Source organism: Humulus lupulus, chromosome 1 (genome assembly GCF_963169125.1).
Source record: "Humulus lupulus chromosome 1, drHumLupu1.1, whole genome shotgun sequence".
NCBI classification, from domain to species: Eukaryota; Viridiplantae; Streptophyta; class Magnoliopsida; order Rosales; family Cannabaceae; genus Humulus; species Humulus lupulus.
Genome location: NC_084793.1, coordinates 242,912,298 through 242,928,089, shown reverse-complemented (window position 1 = coordinate 242,928,089; position 15,792 = coordinate 242,912,298).

The following is a 15,792-nucleotide window of genomic DNA, read 5'->3' as shown; positions in this document are numbered from 1 at the left end:
TGGATGGCTTTTTCTTTTAGCTTGGAAGCTATCCGAAGTCCTGCAAAAAGTGCTTCGTATTCAGCCTCGTTATTTGATGCCTTGAAGCCAAACCGTAAGGCTTAATGAAAACGATTTCCTGTAGGAGTAATTAAGATAATTCCTGCCCCAACTCATTCTCATTCGAAGATCCATTGATGTAAAGTCTCCATAGGTCGCATGTTAGGGTTATGACTTCCTTGTTGGTGATTCTTGTACATTCAACTTTGAAATCAGCTAAGGCCTGTCCGTTGATCAACGTTCTTAGGTGATACGTGATCTCGAACTGCCCAAGTTCGACTGCCCATTTTAATAGTCTCCTTTGATGCCTCAGGTTCCGACAATACTTGTCTCAATGGTTGATCAGTCAACATGTGTACAGGATGCCCCTGGAAGTAAGGTTACAGTTTTCGAGATGCATGTATCAAGCACAGGGCTAGATTTTCCATCAATGGATATATCGACTCTGCCCCCAGTAACCTTTTTCTAACATTATAAACATGTTTTCGTACTTTCTTATCCTCCCAAACATGTACTACACTAATTCCATGCTTGATTGTCGCGAGGTATAAGTACAATATTTCTCCTGTGACTGGTTTGGATAAGATTGGTGGTTCAACGATGTGTTTTTTAAGGGCTTTTGAAAGCAAGCTCACACTTATCTGACCATTCAAACTTTTTGCCCCCCCCCCCCCCCCCTTCAAAAGATTATAGAATGAAAGGGATCTATCTTTAGATTTCGATATGAACCTACTTAAGGATGTCATTCATCCAATTAAACTTTGGACGTCTTTATGCTTTTAAGGTGAAGGCATATCAATTAAAGCCTTTATCTTATTCGAGTTTGCCTATATGCTCTGAGCGTTTACTATAAATCTAAGAAACTTTCCCAAAGATACTCCGAACAAGAATTTTTGCGTGTTAAGTCTCATGTTGTACTTTTGGAGTATAGCAAAACATTCTACGAGATCTTTAATATGGTTACAATTGTGCTTGGACTTGACCAGCATATTGTCCACTAATACTTCCATGTTGTTCCCTTTTTTCTCGGCAAACATCCTATTTACCAGTCTTTGATATGTGGCCCCGACGTTCTTGAGTCCGAAGGGGATCACATGATAAAAGTATAAACCTTTATCGGTCATGAAGCTGGTCATATCCAGAATATGTGTCCATGAACGACATGATGCCATGACCCACGGTAGCATTCACGAGTTGATTGATTCGAGGTAGGGGAAAGCAATCCTTTGGACATACCTTGTTGAGGTTCGAATAGTCAATGCAAGTTCACCACTTGCCATAAGGATTTTGGAGTAGAACTAGATTGGCTATCCAATCCGGATAGAAAGCATCTCGGATAAACTGATTTGCTTTTAGTCTTTTGAGCTTCTCTTTCAAGGTCTTCGTCCTTTCGTCATCTAGGAGCCTTCTTTTATGTTGCTTAGGATGGTAGTTTTTGTCTATGTTCAACGCATGGCTTATAATGTTTGGGCTGATCCCAATCATATCTGAGTGCGACCATGCGAACACATCCTGGTTCTCCCTCAGGAAGAGAATTAATTGCTATCTCGCATCCTTTGGAAGGTTTTTCCCAATCTTTACCACCCTAGTGGTGTCCTTATCATTGAGCTCAATGTCTTCGAGCTCTTCAATTGGCCAGAGATCGGCCCAGTCTTCATCTATCCTTGGGTCATTCTCTTCTTCGACCTCATAAACCATCTCACTTATTTCTTTAATGAAAATCAGTGCCTGTGCACTTGTTTTGCTCTTTTCCCTCGTTGAGATGCTGTAGCATTCTCGGGTGTCCAGTCGGTCCCCTTTTAGCGTCCCAATGCCACTGGGTGTGGGGAATTTTATAGCCAGGTGCCTAACATATATAACTACCTCCAGCCCAATCAGGGCTGGTCTCTAGAGCAATACATTGTAGGCTGAAGGGGTATCAACTACGATAAACTCCATTATCTTGGTTATTGAGACTAGATAGTCTCCCAAGGTTACTGGGAGCTCGATAGATCCCGTACTGGCTATTCCCTCCCTTGAAAATTCATACAACGTTGTCACACAAGCCTTTAGGTCTCGCACGGAAAGTCCCATCTTTTCCATAGTGGCCTTATAGAGGATGTTAACCAAGCTCCTGTTATCGATCAGGGCTCGGCGCACCCTCTTATATGCGAGCTGAAAGGTGATGACCAGAGGGTCATTATGAAGGAATTGGACATGCGAGGAATCTTCTCTGATGAATGTAATGGGTTGGGACTCTACCCTCTACTGTTTTGGAGCTTGGGGTTCCAGTTCATATGGAGATCCATCCCCCATTTTGAGCTCATTGACATACCTCTTTTTGGGAATTTCTACCCGACCCTACTATGTGTGGTCCCCCCGCAATGGTTATTACATCTTCTCCATCGATTGAGGGAGGTCGGTTATCCTCCCTCGCAGTTGGGGGCGCAATTTGTTAGGCAGGTTGTATCTGAGCTGCCTTTTGTCCAAGCGAAGCTTGAGCCAGATTTTTGCTTTTGACATAATACTTGAAGTATCCTCTTGAGATCAAACCTTCGATCTTGTATTTTAATTTTTTGCATTCATTAGTGGTATGAGCGATGTCCCTGTGAAATTTGAAACTTGTTTGCATCCCTTTTGCAATTTTGGTTTCGCATCGGGTTAGGTCGTCTAAACGGGACCTAATTTTCATTTGCAATAAAAATATGCTCTCCTAAGTATCTGTGAGCTCGATATAAACTGTATAAATGGAGAAATATTTCTCTCCTTCATTCATCCTACCCTCGTCAGCCTCCGAGTTATTCCATTAATTCTTCTTTCTCTTAGAAGGGTTATGTTCTGAGGGTCGCGACGTGGAGGGTGTAGCCAATGTGTTAGTTGAGTTAACATTTATCGTTGTAGTTATTATGGGTGGAGGAGTCATCGTGAGGGCCGACCTCACCTTTTCTACATTGACAACCCTCTGAGCCTGAGTATTGAACTCAACTATTGACCTTACGAGTTTCCTTTGCATTTCGTCCAAAAATGGGACTCCCTAGCAATACTCCAGCTCGTACTGACATGAGATAATTTTTTTCATCGACATTTCGAGCTCATGCCACTTTGATGTTAAATCTCGCCAGGTAACTTTTTAACGACTCACCTGGTTGCTGCCTAGCATTAGTGAAGGCTGATGCCTCAGGTTTGATACTTTTCACAACTTGGAACTGTTTCTTGAATTCCCGGGACAGTTGTTCCCATGATGAGATCGAGTGTCTCTGGAATTTTTCAAACAAATTTTTTGCTGGTCCAGTGAGTGTGTTTGGGAAGAGCATACATTTAAGGTCGTATCTGACATTATTAGCTCACATTACTGTATTGAACATACATATGTGGCCGTTTGGGTCAATAGTCCCATCGTAGGGTGCCACATAGGGTCTTTTAAAGCCATGAGGAAATGCGGTATTTGAGATGTAGGGAGCAAAAGACTCGAGCTCCTCGTCAGAATCGTAAGCCTTGTCCTTATTTTTTCCCACTTGAAGGAGCCTGAATGCCTCTTCAAGCTGGTTGATCCTCTCTTGGACCAAATCCTCCGGAGGGGGAGCTTGCACCAGTGACAGCTGGTTATTGTTCATAAGAACTCCAGCTCCTTGTCTCAGTATGGGGTTATATTGATTCCCATATACTGGCTTTAAAGACTCTCTCTGACTATTTAAGTGTGTTTGTAGGTCTGAGTTTGGCTAATTACATTGCCCTCGGTTTTGATTCAGATGATCTCGAAGAGAAGGATAATCATTCTCATAATCCCCAGAATCGGTGTTATACACACTCACCGACTTGCTGTAATCTTGACTTTTGCCAAGGAAACTAACATTTCTTTCTAGCTGTTGTTGCTATGTGACTCGATTATTACAAGGTGGGTTTTCTACTTGTACCCTTACCCCAGTCATTTGTGACCTCGACATATGAATTCCAGTGGGCTGAGGTTGCCATCCAGCAGCAAAAGCTTGATGCCTAGGACGGGAATATCTCTGCCTTGTAGGAGATGGTCAACTCCATGAAGGCTACTTTGGCAAGCCAAGGGTTGCGAGTGGACCCTAATGGAAAAGTACCACCCAGGCATCAGATGGCGTGCCACTTGCGCACCCAGCTGGAGTGCCACCTACAAATGCCGGCGTGCCTCCCGTGCACCCCACGGTCTTGGCGCAAGATCCACTAGCTAGTGTGCCACATGCGCATCCGGTAGGAGCTGGAACCCCGCCTATGCAACGAGACCGTGGCAAAGGAAAGATAGATAATGACCCTACGCAGGCACAGAAGAGAACTCATCGGGCTTCAGAATCCGCTCAAGTCCCGAGGCCGAGGGCTAATGAGGGCCATGGGCACTGTGCCCAAGGACAACGCCAGGTCGCCAACATCTGCGTAGGCTAGGGTACCCAATGTACCACTTCAGAACGTGTTAGGCTTGGAGGTGGTGTCCCCCAGCTCCTTGCCAACCTCACAGAAAACCCAACTAAGGGGTTAAATGGAGAAATGTCTCCACCAACTGAGGATAAGGAATCAGTATCTCTGTAAAAAAAAAAGAATACGTCGAATCTGACGGTGAAATAGAGGTAGAATACCTTGAGGATGGTGGTCGCCACCAAGATCTACCTAACCTACGAGATAGCCCGAATGCTTGTAGGGGAAAGGAAGCTCCCAAGGACAATACTGGTTGACAACAAACACCGGACCTCCGAGACGACCTTAATGCTCGTAGGAGAGAACACCCGGCATAGAGTGCCAATCTAAATCGTGACCCACTTTGCGTAGAATTGGAAAATTTGAAGAGGATATTTCTTAAGATGGCCCAAAGACAAGGTCATGACTCAGACTCCAAGGAGGAGGATGGGGAGCTCTGTACTCCCCACATTGTGGAGGCTCCACTACCTTAAAGCTTTAAAATGCCAAACATCAATTTGTACAACGGAGGCACGGATACCACTGACCATCTCTCAGAGTTTAATAGATTGATGTAGATCCACCACGTCTCTAAGGATGCTAAATGCCACATCTTCCCACTGACATTGACGGGGTTAGAAGATGAATGGTTCAAGAAGCACAAGCCTAGATCCATCCACTCTTGGAACTAACTCTCCTCTTCCTTCTGAAGACAATTCATAGTTGCGCGGATGGTGAATTTCGAGGTCAATTCTTTTGCCAACATAAAGCAGGGACCTCTTGAGACCCTTAAAGCTTACATCAAACACTTTAAGGAGGAAGCAGCTAGGACCAAGAGGGTCGATGATGGACAAAAGTTGATGGCCCTACAAGCTGGCATCCGAGAAAGTTCCCCATTGTGGGATGACCTCCAGCGGAGAGAATGCCACAGGCTTGACGACTTGATATGCCGAGCCCATGAGTACATAAACTGGGAGGAAACCCATATTGGAGTGTTTAGAGTGCCAGTACCATTCCCTGCTCCATTATGCCCAAATGCCATGGCCATGCGAAGTTAGCACTCACCATACACTCCAGCCGAAATGATTTTTTATGATTGGTTAAATATAAATGAAAAGTGTTAAAATACAAGCAAGGTATAACAACTTAGTAAAATTCACATAATGAAGATGTGAAATTTTAGCTTCAATTGTATGCACTTATAAAATGCAATTTTGGGTCCAAAGTGATGCATGATAGTATCTAAGGGTTCCCAAAAAATTTGGTGGCATTTAGAGCAGTTTTAGGACATTTGGAAGTGTCCAAAATCAGAGAGGGTGGTGATACATTGCCTGTTGCATAGGGTTTCAAGAAACCCTAACAAGTGATGCATCGCCTACTGCAGTACAAGAAATTACGTAAAATGCTCATAGTGACGTGTCTTTCAAGTCTAATCCTATTGGTTAGGCTTAATGACGGTGCCTACTCTATATAAGGGTCAAAATAGTGTTTTGGAATACTTGATCACTCTATCCAATCTCTCTCTACCCCTTCTCTCTCGCTAGCTCCAAGATTCTCTAGTTTTCTCCAAGAACTCTCAAAGAAAGGGCTTGACTTTGAGAGTTGAAGGCTTGTTCAATCTAAATCCTCATTTTCTTAAGAGAAGGCCTCAAGCATCCGTGGTGCCTAGGAATAGAGTATTAAGACTTCATTTTGCAACATGTATAAGCCTTAGTTTGTGTTTTGGGCTTGCTCAAAGGATTTTCTCAAAGTGGTGGTTTTGCCTAGGATTTTTGAAGATTCATCAAAGTTGAAGAACACAATTGATCTACTTGGGTTTGCAAGTTCTTTCTCAATCTTTTTTAAGTCTTTGTCAATCTATTTTTTGTGTAGATTCTATTTTTTGAGGTGGTCTTATCTCACTCTCCCCCAACATGAGTGTATTGAGCACTCCATAGTTCAGCCCTGCTATTCAGCCAGCTGGTTTCAGCACCATGCCGAGTGTCGGCTTTGGTGCTACCCTAACAAGCTACGGAGCAGCGCCCACCAGATACAGTGCTTTTTAGCCTGAATTCAGTGCTGGAATTACGGATCCGACCTAGTCTGCGGCACCTAGTGAGACTTGCAGCGGGAGAAAACGCGAGGGAAATGGCAAGGGAAAGGGCAAGAAGCCTAAGAGAGTTGGAGTAGCTCCCGATGAGAAATACACTTAATAGTACTCTTAGTACACGAACTTCGTGGATACTTAGGATAGTATTTTCTTGGCCACTGAGCAGTAGGTCCACTATTGAAAACCGCCACCTATGCGGAGGGGTCGGGAGAAGAGAGATTCCACTAAGTTCTGCCGATTTCACAATGATGTGGGGCACACCAACAACGAGAGCTGGCAACTTGGAGATGAGATTGAATGTCTCATCAAACTAAGGCACCGCCACCAGTATGCTAGGACCGGCGCACGTCCAGCCCAAGCTCCTACCGAAGGATGGCCTCCTCAGTAGGTGGTTCCTCGGCCCTTGGTCCAAGTGCCCACGACCTCGCAGCAGCAGATATCCCATGGACCTACCCCGGTGAATGGAAGTATGGCAACCATCTCTGGAGGGCCCCACTTGGGGGGCACGTCCAAGGGATCGTATAATCAGTATGTGCGGGCCCTTAACCATGATGATGAAGTGCTGGTGTTAGCCCAGTTACCAGTACAGAGGCCCCGGATGACTGACTGGGTCATCACGTTCTCCAAGGACGATGCTTAGAGAGTGCATTTTCCCCACCATGATCCTTTGGTGGTCGAGAGCCAGATTTCCGACAAGATTGTAGCCCGGATCCTGGTGGACAACGGGAGTTCAATAAATATCCTATTCAAGTTAGCCTATGAAAATATTGGGTTGATTGTCGGTGACGTGTCCCCGAGCACCTCCACTCTTTATAGGTTCTTAGGGGAAGGTCTTATTCTGATGGGGAAACTTAAACTACCAGTAACACTTGGTGAAGAGCCTCGCCAGACCTTTAAATACTGTAATTTTGTGATCGTGGACTTCTCCTCCTCATACAACACCATCTTGGGGCATCCAACCCTAGTGAAGTTTGGAGTGGTTACCTCCATACACCATCTGTGCATGAAATTACATACCGAGGAGGGCATAGGCATAGTCCACGGAGACCAGAAGAAGGCCAAGCAGTCCTACAATGTGTCTTTCAAGCATCGTCTAATGGTAATTGAGGCAGCCCCCGATTATAATCCATGCTATTCAAGAGGAAAATAAGTCCAATGAGTTGGACCTCAGAGTCCAAGAAGAGAGGGCTATCGAGCCCATGGAAGAGACGGAGGAGGTAATCTTTGACACCTCCATCCCAGATAGAAAAACAAAGGTTGGGAAAGATCTCCAGGACAATAAAGACGTTTTTTCATGGTCTCGCACTGACTTGATAGGCATTGATCTGAACATCCTATGCCATGCCTTGAACATCAATCCTAACGATGATCCTGTAAAGAAAAAGTGAAGAACGATTGACCTAACCCGAGCATTGGCTTGGAAGGCGAAGGTTGACAAGCTTCTCGTGAACGTGCTCATCCGAGAAGTTCAGTACCCGAGGTGGTTGTCTAACCTGGCCCTAGTGCCCAAGCCAAACGACACTTGGAGAACCTGTATAGATTTCTCTGACCTCAACAAAGCCTGCCCAAAGGACTATTTTCCTTTGCCCAAGATCGATCAAATTGTCAACGCCACCTCTAGGTACAAGATGTTATCCTTTATGGATGCGTACTCAAGGTATAACTAGATTTCCATGCATGTTGCGAAACAAGAGCATACAAGCTTTCGGGCGGACAAAGGGGTATATTGCTACAAAGTGAAGCCCTTCAGACTCATGAATGTTGGTGTCACCTATCAAAGATTGGTAAACTGGATGTTCAAGAACTAGCTGGGTTGGAACATGGAGGTTTACATAGATGACATGATGGTAAAATCTATAACAGCTCCCAACCACGTGAGAGATCTAGCGAAAGTGTTCTCCATCCTCCGCAAATTCGGGATGAAGTTGAAGTGCATTCCATTCTTCAACATCCTCCAAGGAGGTCAAAGATTCGAGTGGATGGAGAAGTGCGAGCAGGAATTCCAAAAATTGAAGGCGCATATGGCTAATCCACCAATCTCGTCAAAGCCCGTAGATGGAGAACCCCTCCTCCTCTACATGTCTGTCTCGGAGGATGCCATTAGTGCCACCTAAGTTCGCGAAGAGGATTGTGTTGAACACACGGTCTATTATGTGAGTAAGAGAATCCTAGGAGTGGAGTCCAAGTATCCACTTATGGAGAAGCTAATTTTTTTCCTTATGGTTGTTTCTTGGAAGCTACGACCTTACTTTCAAGAACATCCCATCAAAGTCCTCACCAAGCAGTCTTGTGGTAGGTCCTCTAGAAGCTGGGGTCCTCAGTGAGACTCCTAAAGTGGGCCATCAAAATAAGTTAGTTGACATTACATATCATCCAAGGGACAATCGCTGGCGGATTTCATAGCTGAGTGTACGGGCACACATGAGCGGCCTGGATATGCCCTAGCAGTCGGGACCACATGAAAGTTGTATGTTGACGGGTCTTTCGATGACAATGGGGCAGGAGCGGGCCTAATCTTGGTATCCCCTGAATGGAAAATGGTCCACAATGCCCTATGGTTTGGGATTGATGCCTTTGAAAACAAGTTCGAGTGTAAGGCCCTTATTGCTGGACACCGAGTGGCCTTAGTGCTCAAGGCTAAGAGCCTTAAGACTTTTAGTGATTCCCTACTTGTAGTGAATCAAGTCCTCGGAGAATACTAGGCATGTGGAACCATGATGACCTCATACTTAGCCAAAGCCCAAGAAATTCTACACAGCTTCAAAGGGTTTTCCATTCGACAAGTGTCGAGGAAACAAAACTCTAACTCTGATGCTCTGGCAAAGTGTAACGTCCCAAATTTGCTAATAAGGCTTAGTTACTTGATTACTATGCCAGGAGGGCATAATTGGATTTTTATGTGTTAATTTTGATTATACATGTGCGATTAATTGAATTATATGAGTTATATCATGATATGACAGTTATGCATGTTTAGGTTTATTAAATGTGGTTATAGGCCCAATTCTATTAAAATGGTGTTTTCATAATTTTTTTACCGTTGAGGGTATATTTGTATTATAAATTCTTTATGAGTGAGACCACATTTTTATGTGGATATATTTGAGATGTGTGGCCCGAGGGGATCCTAAAGAGAAGTTTAGCGAAAAAGTCACAACAGGGTCAAATACCCGTCTCAGGGTGAGCCTAGGAGTATTCTAATAATTTGGTGAGTTACCGGGGATATTAGGGTATGAATTATAATAAACCTAGTGTTTGGAAGATTAGTGCGATTAATTGGGAATATTAAGTGAAATTTGAGGTTTAGCGAGAAAATGGTGGCAAAAGACGATTTTTCCCTTAGGGGCATTAGAGAACTAAAGTTAAGGCCATGGGTACTTTGGTTTTTTCCCTAGCCTTGGGTTACCTTAGGCACCTAAAATCATTGGGAAATTAGAGGATCAGAACAAAAATACTTTTCTCAGCTCACTCTCTCTTCTCCCTTTCATTCTCTCTCTCCCTCCCTCTTACTTGGTTGGAGTTCTTGATTTCTTTGAGAGATTGGCTTGGAAAATTGAAGGTCGGAGCTAGGACTGTGATTAGGAGCAGCTTGGGCTTCGAACTACATAGCTGAGGTAAGGTTTTAAGCTTTATTTTGCTAAGGATTTTAGTGGTTTAAGTTGTTCCTTGAGTTTCAAGCCTCTGACTGAATTTTTGGGTTTAATGAGTTTTCTAAGGGATTATGGATGGTTGTATGTTGTTTATCTGAGTTGCTGGTATCGTTTAGATGGTTGAAATAGGGTGAAATTCTATTTTTAGAAGTTTTCGTTCGGAGGAAATGGCCGGAAAGTGTTGAAAATTCTAGGTTTGCGGGGTTGAATCGTGGCGCTGTTCCTGGAGCGTCGTGACCCACATGACTCAAGAGCAATGGCTGTTCTAAGAATCGCCTTAGCACCGCGGTGCTTGGTGGGCTGCACCGTAGTGCGTGTCTTGGGAAAATAATGGTCAGGGCTCTCTAACTTGTAGAGAGCCGCAACGTTTGGGTGGGGTGCCGCGACTCCAATTAGGGATTTTGGCCTATTAGGGATTTTAAGTCTTGAACTCAAACCTAAAGGCTCGGGAAGGATTTTACTACACAGTTTAGTAGAATTCAAGGTCTTGGAGGCAAGGAATTTATCTTGAAGCTTTTAAAAGGTTTAGTTCTTGATGGTTATCCGTTATTATGTTGTGACTAGGTTATGCTGTTAGGCTCGGGAGTAAGGCTCGAGCTCGGGGTCGCCATATCCTATTTGCTCGGGACTCAAGGTAAGAAAAATACACCCTAATTGTAATTGGGGCTCGGAGCCCTTTTAATGAATATGACTATAATCATGCCTGTGATTACTTGATTAGGCATGCTTGTATACGTTGTATTTGGTTGTGTGATAGGTAACCTGTATGTTTTATTATACTTAATTTGAAAGCTCGCCCTAAGAGAGTTGGGGCCAACAACAAGCATGCGGAACGGAGCTCGACACAAGAGAGCTGGGGTTGACAATAAGATCTGAAATCTCAGCCTAAGAGAGTCGGGGTTAGCAACAAGTGTCCAGAACGCAGGCCATTTTGGCTAGGGAAACTTGGCAGCGCAATATGCACTTGTCTTGCCCGAATGCCACCTAAATAATCAGAAGTGGAGTCTGCACTTTTCTAACTCATTGGATGTTTAAATTGGGCTATATGTTTGATTGAGTAGGGTTATTACCGCTAAGACTGTTATTTATATTTTGTTGCTTATTAAAATCTATTATTTAAGTTTTCTTGTTGAGCCTCGACTCACAGGTTCTTTGTGGTGCAAGTAAGGGCAAGGGTAGGCTGGACCAGCCATGAGTTGGAGAGCTTCAGAGGTGGTGTGTACATATGCAGCCTGCTCGACAGCCACGCCAAGAACTTCTTGGGAGGAACTAGGGTTGAACCCTGTTTTACCGCTTAGGAAGACTAGTTTATATTTTATTCATCTTTTATCAGTCTCTATACACTTTTTAGGATCCCATGTATAAACTAAAAACTTTTAATGAAAAATGATTACTTCGTTGACCAAAATTTTTAATACCTAACCTCGGTTAAATTTTTAATTACACGTTTAAGTCCAAATGACTCACTTAGTGAGTTAAGCACCATTTTAAACACATAGTGTAACGGTCTAGGCTAACCAGGGTGTTACAACTTGGTATTAGAGTGGTCTCGGTCTAAGGGTTCGTGAAGATTGGCTGGGCATGTACACTCTCCGCTATAGATAAGCTCGACTCATAGTTTGGTATCTAATAACGTGATTATGTGCTTAATTGCTTAATTGAACCTATGTCTTATCTGCATGCCAGAATAGAGAACATGACTTATGTATATATGTCTTGTGGGAGCGAGGCCTATTAATTGATGACGAATGTTATAGACATGTATTCTGGTATGAATATTGTTTGTTGTTGTTGTGTTGTTTGGTTCTGCTTGTGGGATAGTTCTAGATATGATTATCATGCCTGATAGGTTAAGTCATTGACTGCAGACAGATTCAAAAGTTATGTTCGCAAGGCATTCATTTGGATTAGATAGTGTTAATATCGAGGGTACAGATGATAGTTAGGGCTAGAACCCTCCATCTACCCCCCTAGAATTGGAGAAAAATGTTTACTGGCATGCAAGCATGATTGAAAAGGCAAGAGGAAGATATTGAGTGGCTGAGAAAGAGGATTCTGCTAGGGAAACCTGCTCCATTTTTTTGCCAATAGTGGCACCCGTTTTGGCTCAACGTGAGGGTGAGAACGGATGGGTACTACTCTATGAAAGATTCCAGAAGCATTATCCTCCAACTTTCGAGGGAGGCCTAGATCTGTTCAGTGTTGAACAGTGGATGGGCATGATTAGCTCAATCCTTGACTATATGGGAGTGGTAGGCAATGATACAATGGCTTGTGTCGCGTACATGTTATGGGAAGATGCCCGAACGTGGTGGGAAGTGGTATCCTAGACCCGGGATATTGTCATGATGGGTTGAGAAGAGTTTAAATCTTTTTTCAACAAGAGGTACTACTGTGATGCATTTCGAATTGCGAAGACCAATTAGTTTATGAACTTAATTCAGGGTAGTAAGATAATGACAAAATATGTCAATGAATTTGATGAGTTGGCCAAATTCGCTTTTGATTTGGTACCAACAGATGTGTCCTGAAAGGAGCGATTCATTCGGGGATTGAGCTCTGGGGTAGCCCAGAGCATTAGGATCGCTCTAGCACATGAGAGTTATACATACGCTCAGGCGGTAGGGAGGGCCCTTGCTATTGAGGACGAAGGAGAAGAGATATGGAGTGAATGCACCGTAGGGCAAGAAGCTCAAACAATGGTACCCCCATTTGTAGGATCTGGTAGGGGCGGAGGCCCTATCAACCAAAAAAGAAAGACCCCTGACAGTTCTACTACTTCTAGTTCTAACAGGAGGGGTCATGGTACTCAGGGTGGCCACCATGGTTGCAACGAGGCCTGGAAAAGGTACCCAATATGCGCCAAGTGTAGGAGACGCCATCTGGAGGAATGCCGAGCGAAGGCATGTTTCCTAAGTGGAATAGTTGGGAAATTCAAGAAGGATATCTTGAGATCGAAGAAGGAAGAACTAAGGAATGCAGATAGCTCGAGTGTCCGTCTCGACGCAGTCAGAACCTGAGGTTGGTCCCTCAGTGGTGAAAGGTAGGCTTTCTAGTTCTCGATCTTTTATACTGTCATGAGTGATACTGGTACCACGTATCTCTTGGCAGAGACATATATATGTTGTACATATTGTGTGATTATTATGATAAGGGGCTTGAGATTTTAGTGCCTGCCGAGGGAAAATTGGTGATTTTCAGGAGATGGGTCAGAATGTTACTAGTGGGAGTTAGTAGTAAAATAGATTGAGCTAGTTATAGGAGACTTTGATATGATTCTCAGTATGGATTAGTTTGCCAAATAAGGGACAACCATGGACTGTAAGAAATGATGGTGAATTATGAGTTTAAAAGGAAAGGACCCGTTTGTTTCAAAAGATTCCTAGTAATTGTGGTAGGTACCACCAGGGTTATATCAGTTAGACCAGAGGAAAATTAGATTGGGCAATGACGTTTGAAATGGGTTTCTGAGGATTTGTTGGGATTGTTGTCGCAACTAGGGATTGAGTGTGCTACGAGATTAATGTAGGGAGAATCGGTATCCGAGGCATCATACGAAGTGGCACCAACTAAGTGGATAGAATTAAAGGTTTAGTCGAAGAAGTTACCCGACTTGGGGATTGATTAGACGAAGATTCTCCCCACTTGGTATGTCAACATAATGGGTTAAGAAGAAGGACAAGTCTATAAGAATGTGTATCGTATATGGATAGCTGAATAAAGTAATTTACGAGAATAGGTATCCATTGCCAAGGGAGGATGATTCATTTGTCCGGTTGCAAGGTAAGATAGTGCTCTCAGGAATTGACCCTCGATCTGGTTATTACCAACCGAGGATCAAGCAAAGAGACATTTCAAGAGTTACCACTCGCACCAAGTATGATGGGATATATTTTCAGTGAAGGCTCTTGAACTGACCAATGCTCAAGCAACCCGCGTATATTCAACAGGTAGAGAGTACAAGGATGATTTGGATAAGTCGTATTTAGATCGGGCGAGAATGTTTTGGACTACTTCCAATTAGAAACAGAAGACGAGTAACATATTTTGTGATATTACCAAGGCTAAGGAAGTGGGGATTACAGGTAAAGTTCCGGAAGGAATGAGTTCTGATTTCTCCAAGTGATGTTTAAGGTCACATTATGGGAGGTGATTATGGAAAAATTATCAGAGTGCGCAGGGGAATTGGCGTGGTGAGCCCAGTTTACATAACACGAAAAAGTTTTCACTCTCATATAAACAATTTATATGATCAAGAAAAAATCTAGATAGAAACATTCATATACAATATTATTAATCATGCAATATATATACAAATATACAATATATTTATATATATATATCATATAAACATATACATAAATATTCAAGAACATGAGTATTTACCTCTTGAAGCCTATCAAATGTCCTTGAGTCTTTTCGTATATATCGATATTCCTATCCAACGCTTTGAGCACTCAAACCATGATCTTCTAGAGTGTTCTCTACACCTCAAGATGAGTGTGGGCACATAGAATACATGGGTTGAAATTTAGGAATCACAAGTATATCTTAACACATGAGAACTTGGATTATGGCTTGAGAAGGGTTAGAATAAAAGAAAAAGAAGACAATTTCTTGTATGCCAAATTCATAAACTTTTTCTAAAGTCTCTCTTGTATTTTTCTTTCTTGTATCTTTTTTTTTATTCTATATCATATATATATACAATATGTATTACCATATTATTCATAATAATAATAGTACTATAATAATAATAATAATATGATAATGATGATAGAAATTGATTTAGGTAGATATCTAACTTATTAAATTTGAAAATATCTATTTTCAAATTATTAACAAGAAAAGGATTGTAGAATGGTAAATCATATTTACCCTTTCTTTTTGCAAACTTCTCAAGTGATCAAAAGAATATTTTTTGATAATTTCCCATATCTCATATGTAGATCTAAGGTTCACATATCTCGATTTAATATCGTCAGGCATAGTCTTTAGTAGGCAATGACGAGCCAAATAATCAGATCTCATCCAATCCACATATTTTCTATGACTACCATAATCAGATAAAGTTGATGACACATCTAGAAACACATCAATGATTGCACCATACACTTTTAGTTTACTCAAAACTATGTGTATGTTTTCGTACCAATCATTAATATTGTTGAAGTCTAAATGAAAAGTACTTAGGTAGTCGTCATAAGGATTCACTGGTTCTTTCACATTTTGAGGTTCTTGATCAAGATTAGGAGAATTAACAATTGTTACTGGAAATAAATAAATAAAATATAATGAATTAAAACATATAATAAGTACCAGATTTTATTTGGAAAAGTAAACATGATGCATGAATGCAACATATAAAAACACATAAAAATATATACTTATCCACGATAAATTAATTTGAAAATTAAAGGACCGCCTTGGGGTAGGTCAGACTAACTCCAAATTAATTTTTAGACAAATATCAATTTCATAAGTGAAAACTTAAAAACACATTTTTCTCTTTTGACTTATGAACTACTGCTAGTTTGATCAAGATGCACTAGTCGTGCTTGAATGTCTGGATACACCTTCGGAGTGTAACCCATTATTTTTAATCAATGACTTAAC